The sequence below is a fragment of the Amphimedon queenslandica genome, unplaced genomic scaffold (assembly GCF_000090795.2).
Source record: "Amphimedon queenslandica unplaced genomic scaffold, v1.1 AMPQUscaffold_12737, whole genome shotgun sequence".
NCBI classification, from domain to species: Eukaryota; Metazoa; Porifera; class Demospongiae; order Haplosclerida; family Niphatidae; genus Amphimedon; species Amphimedon queenslandica.
The window spans coordinates 1-5,857 of record NW_003547027.1 but is presented as its reverse complement, the minus strand read 5'-3'; the positions used below and the strand labels follow the sequence as shown (position 1 = coordinate 5,857).

Genomic DNA, 5,857 nt, shown 5'->3' with positions numbered 1-5,857 from the left:
ACATTACCTACCTACAACTTATGCTGTATGACCACATAACATAAGACAACTTAACTTAATACTAAATACCATACCATTAACTAATAATCTATTACTATTGCTTCCTATCATTTTACTGTATATGACCCTTGTCTATTATTATAACCTCTAAAACCTTAACATAATAAGAATAATCTTAACAATCTACCACAATGTTCATATTTATTGTACTAATAATACACAATAATGATAATTATGAAATAACTTGTGTTGGCTATAAAATAATAAACACTCACTACAAAATGCAACGCAGAATTGAAATTTCGCTATAATATCGTGTCAACTTTAAAGCGTCATTTGCATCAAAATGTCCGATCACGTGTACGTAAATTTTACGTTATGTTAATTATAAGCCTACAATGAGAGCTATTGACTTATTTTCAAAGGCGAACACTATAAACAAATGAGCTTAAGCCCAATGCTTTCACAGTATCGAGAAAGAGAATGAGACTTAGGAAGCTGGTGCCCAAGTCCATCAACAACCCTCATCACAGACCTTCCCAATCCACCCACTGTGAATAGGCTTTGTTCTTCTCTTTCTCCTCTCCCCACCAGAAGACAACTAGTTATAGAGGACTGATCCGATTGTAAACTGTAGGAGAAGTGTAGAGTAGTGATGCATGATATGACAATAGTGGTAAGTCCTGTAGTTAAAGGATCAAGACAAAAAAAGAAAAAGTCTGATCCTTTTTTCTGTTTAGAGTCCATAACACACAAAAAGGAAAGAGAGTGATAGAGAAGAAGAGAGGGTTCCAAGCATGAGATACTGGGTGCCTCAATCCCAACCAAAAGGGGGACTCCTTTCTCACACACTCCTGGGCGAAACCCTCTCCCCTCCGCTGACCCTCCCCTTCCCTCTCACATGATCGGGACTAAAAGCAGGTCACTGTAAAAAAGGGTAGCTCAACCCATACTGTGAAATAATATACTCATGTCTTCGTTGAATCCAGGATAAGTTCTTCTCTCCCCTCCATTTCATTTGTTCCCCTCCTTTCTCCTCTCCCCACTGGAAGATAGCTAGTAATAGAGAAACGATCCCATTGTAAACTGACAGGAGAAATGTAGAGTAGTGATGCCTGAGCCACAGTGTTATGAAAACAGTGGGGAGTTCTATCTCCACAGTGATCTGGCTGATGTCTTCCGAATAAATCTGTTCTTGATTGATAAGCTCTCACAGTCATTCATGACTAATGATGACAAACGGTACCTCAATGAGTGCAAATATCAAAGTCTTCTAGCATGCTTCAGAAAGCAGAGAGAGTGATCCAATCATGACAAACACGTGACTATGCACATATGTAATAGGATGCGGATAAACAGTTCCTATTCTTGAAATGCTACATATGAAGACATATGTCATTGCTTGATACACAAAATACACACTATAAAACAATGCATTATTTGGTTACTTCCTGATCGAACGTTTGTCGAATTAGTAAGTAGAGACGAACCTAAGCTAAAGGAAGAAGCATCAAACAATGACAGGTATAGGAATGGTACAATATTACTGTGTAGTAGCTAATGTAAAGGGTCACCACTCATCTGTATAAGACAATGTATAAGGGTACAATCTCAAACTCTCAAATTTTGTTTGAAAGAACGGGACTACATGTACACATGCAAAGGGATGTATGATGCATAGTACAACTATGCAGGAGCCCATGAAAAAGGTTGCGCTCCTGATTTATCACTTAGCTGGTATCCATAATGATAGTACAATCATATTGGTTTTTTCTTGGACATTTACTGGGATTGACTGACACGAATTGTACATGGGAGGATGTCACATGGATAACACAGCTATCTGCTGGTTTCTCTGATGAATTTGATACCGTCCTCATGCAGCTCTCAAATTGTTTCACAGTCTGGCTCCTGTACAATACCTTTGGATCACGGCCAGGGATCATGACTGGCCATCACAGTTAGCAGGGCAGATTATATCAGTCTCTCCTAATCAAAAGAAAAGGAATACAAGTTAACATGATCTTATCATAACATTAGGACAAACAACTTGTAAATTTAAAATTGAATTTTATTTTAAAATCGAATATTTAAAATTTAAATTTGAATCTTAAAATTTAAATTTGAATCTTAAAATTTACAAGACACACAAAGAGCAAGTTCTAAACCAATCTTAATTAGGGAACAAAATTAATGTGTATACAGATAGTCAAAAGCAAATGTAAATGCATTATTACATGAAGTGACATATGCACATGCAGACATAACACAATATTAATCATGCAAGGGGAGGCATAGGGTGGGAAATTATAGTCTTGTCGTGACGACATAACAAGATTATAGTACATGTAATATGAACCTATACCATTTCCAAAATAAGACTCCAACCAGAGGACACAGAATCAGTTCAGGAGCCAAATGAAGCTAGTAGAGCACATCATGTTCCAGACAGCATGTCTCACCTAATGAAAACAAAGGAACATGAAATATTAAAAAGTAGGAGAAAGAGAGAAACTGACTTCTTTGTAGTATTGTAGGGACTGGAGACTGACATAGAGTTGAGCCACGTGATTTCCGTATTTGTTAGAATCCTCACTCTCAGCACCTCTGGCTTCTTTTGTTGCTCCCCATCCTCTGAATGGACAGTCACGAATAAAGTGTTGTGTACTGCCAAATCGATGGCACTTGTAGCCCCCTTTATTTCTCTTCAGAGTCATCACTAGGCTTCCTTGGAGGCTTCTTTTCCCCTTGGTTTCTCTTCCGTCCCAAGGTTTGTCTCCTTCCACTTTGCCTCTTCAAGCGAGCCTTACACACCTACTCCTCGAAATTCCCTTCTACAACAAATTGATTAGAGAGAACACCCTTCCTTAATAATTCTGCTTCTGGAGTCCCATGATAGGTTGGGGGATATGCTTTATAGAATAACTTCCTCAACTCCTAAGCATACTCTCAGCTGACTCGTTCAAACCTAGCTTGTCTCCCCTGGTGAAACATACTGGTCTGTACTGCTGTCAGTCGAACAGGAGTAAATCTTTTAGCAAGAGCTGGTTTCAGAGCATCATAGCTCCTCTTCTCAGACCCACTGTAAGACTTGTACTTGTAGAAGGATCTATAGCGGGGCCCTCCACCCTCAATCGAAGCTATGAGCTGTGTTAACTAGTTTTGATGGTCCTCGAGACGGTCAACCCATTCCTCAAACGATTCTTCTTCAGCATCCTAGGGCGGCAGCACTGGTAACTGTTGAGCATCATGAATGGGGAAGACAGATCCTTCTACCGCTCCCTCGGTCCCTGTCTAGTCGGCCAAGGAGCCCGGGCAGATAACGTTATCGACGTCTTATCTATGGTTCCTTCGCCTCCAGCTCGCTGTTCTCTTTAAGCCATCGAGCTTCCCTGGCCTCCCACTTCTGTTGCTCTAGCTCAACGGCCTGCAGCCGTTCAGTCAGGCAGTTCCCTCCGTAGCTCAGACAATCTGCTTTCCATGATCCGCGACGTCAGATCTTTTTTCTAGAGCTTCCATTTCCCTCGTTGATTCACTTCCAGCTCCACTCTCCGCCAGAAGTTTCAACTGCTCCTTCTCTTCTTGGGCAGCTCTCAACTTCTTCAACATGCAGTGGTTGAGAATCTGGGGAGCAAGGGGGGTTCAGCCCCCCAGTTTTGATGAAGGAAGTGGATATTGGTCCGGCAGCCGGACGCCTACTGCGCGGCTATTGGTCCGGCAGTCCCTATATAGTATACTGGGGCTTCGCCCCAGTATACTAATACACGATTTTATATACAGATATCAAGTATAAATACGACAATCAGCAACGTTGATGCAGCAGGGTTGCGGTGGTGTAGTGGAGAGGCTGGTCTGGATTGCACGGATGGGGTCAGCGGTTCGAATCCTGTCGGGACTATTGACTAAAACTATGCTGAAATGTTTGATTTTTTTTTTTTCACTTTTTTTTACTCTTTTTTTTTTAAATAAACACTCTCTCGTACATCTTAGCCTCCGGGGTCGTAGGGTTGGGATTGGGGTTTAGTGTTTAGTTTTTAGAGCACCCTCTCGTACATCTTAGCCTCCGGGGTCGTAGGGTTGGGATTGGGGTTTAGTGTTTAGTTTTTAGAGCACCCTCTCGTACATCTTAGCCTCCGGGGTCGTAGGGTTGGGATTGGGGTTTAGTGTTTAGTTTTTAGAGCACCCTCTCGTACATCTTAGCCTCCGGGATTGTAGGGTTTTGGGATTAGGGTTTCTTGATAAAAAGACTAAGTTCCATTTTGCACTATTGCGCATGCGCACAAGCTGTTTTACGGAGAACAACGGACTGCCGGATCTATAGCCGCGCAGTAGGCGTCCGGCTGCCGGACCAATATCCACTTCCTTTGATGAAGGGGGCAGAGCCCCCCCCCCCAATTTTGCTGCAGCCTCCATGCGAAGAGCAAAGCCTCTCTAAATTTTGATGCAAGGCAGCAAGAGGGGCACTGCCCTCATTTTTAATTACTCATGTTATTAGAGGATGCTATTAATTTAGCTAGCTTATTAGTGTTATAGCAGCTGCCTCAATTCATTGCTTACTATTACATAAGCAAATTACTGATAACTTTGATTTAGCTAAGGAGTTTATTAGTATAACTGATGAACACACCATATTTTTGGATTATTTTAAACATAATTGAATTAATGAAAATGAGCCTCCCCCTGCACTTTTAGATTGGTGTCTCAACTCCTGACATGAAGATGGTCTGCTTCATCTTTGCCAGGACACATATAAGCTAGCCCACCATGGACTGATTAGTGATCAGCTCTATCCTGCAAGTTACTGTGTACATGGCCAAGAATTATTATCTCTGATACAGGCCACTACCCAAAATCAATGATTCAAGCCTGATGTCTATTATGATACCGCCCTGACTGGCATCAATGTTGAATCATGTCTGTTTGCTCTGGCTGAACCAGGGCCTTACTCCAGCATGGTTGTATCATGGATGGTCATCATGATTGTATCATACATACTAGACTCACTGCTTTGCAGGCGACCCAAAATCTATGATACAGGAATGTATCAAGGCTGATCCTATTGATATCAGTCATGATTCAAAGTAAAATTCTTGGCTATGTATGTAGTTTAGACTCTAGTTTGGATCCATCTCTTTCTCTTCCGCAATGACTGTCAGTATACATAGGGTGACTCTCTCCTCTCTCATATTCAGTCTCAAGGCTACACCTTGAGACTGGATAGGATTAATTAATTAGTATCTCAAAACATTATTGTTCATTTACATTTACTAATTATTAATTATTTGTACATGCATGCCTCTATCACACAATCACATTTTCACACCTTGTTAACACTATACTACACAGCCAAGAAATTACATTATGATACTGAGCTGTAAAGTTAACATTAATGTAACTTTAATGATTACAGTCCTGATTCACTCATGATTTAACCCCGGTCTGATACGTTGCTGTATACAAAAAAGATACTTAATGTAATACTACACTAATGAATCTTCATCAGTATGATACAGAGTGTAAGTCCATCATTGATGTAACAGTGCTGTTTACACCAGTGTATCATTCATTTTCGAAAGATGGCTGCCAGTCACATGGAGAGAATCGGGATTGCTTTTTTTACTTTTCTAAGGCCTAGAAACTTACTAAGGTAAATAGTAAAGTTCCAGCTTATCCTGACAGTAGGCTGCATAAAGATCAGTGTTGAAACCGTAGGACAGTGAATTTGTGGTTCCTTTTCAATTATCATTTGGCCAGTTCTACTGAGAGCAAGTCATAATAGTCAGTAAGCCAGTATTGTTGCTTGAATTAGTCATTATTAGCACCACTAATTTTTTGGATGGCGTCACTGTTGCCTCCT

General features: G+C 40.8%; 2 long non-coding RNA genes across 2 annotated transcripts; one reads left to right on the top strand and one right to left on the bottom strand.

Moving 5' to 3' along the window:
* Positions 1 to 1,946: 1,946 nt before the first annotated feature.
* LOC109586948 (uncharacterized) lies at positions 1,947 to 2,535 on the bottom strand. Its single transcript, XR_002187314.1, has 3 exons — positions 2,520 to 2,535; positions 2,366 to 2,462; positions 1,947 to 1,989 (listed from the first exon to the last, which is right to left on the bottom strand). It is a non-coding gene; the product is annotated as an uncharacterized LOC109586948 (long non-coding RNA).
* Positions 2,536 to 5,340: 2,805 nt separating this feature from the next.
* On the top strand, positions 5,341 to 5,634 carry LOC109586947 (uncharacterized). The gene is made up of 2 exons (XR_002187313.1): positions 5,341 to 5,516; positions 5,577 to 5,634. It is a non-coding gene; the product is annotated as an uncharacterized LOC109586947 (long non-coding RNA).
* Positions 5,635 to 5,857: the final 223 nt, after the last annotated feature.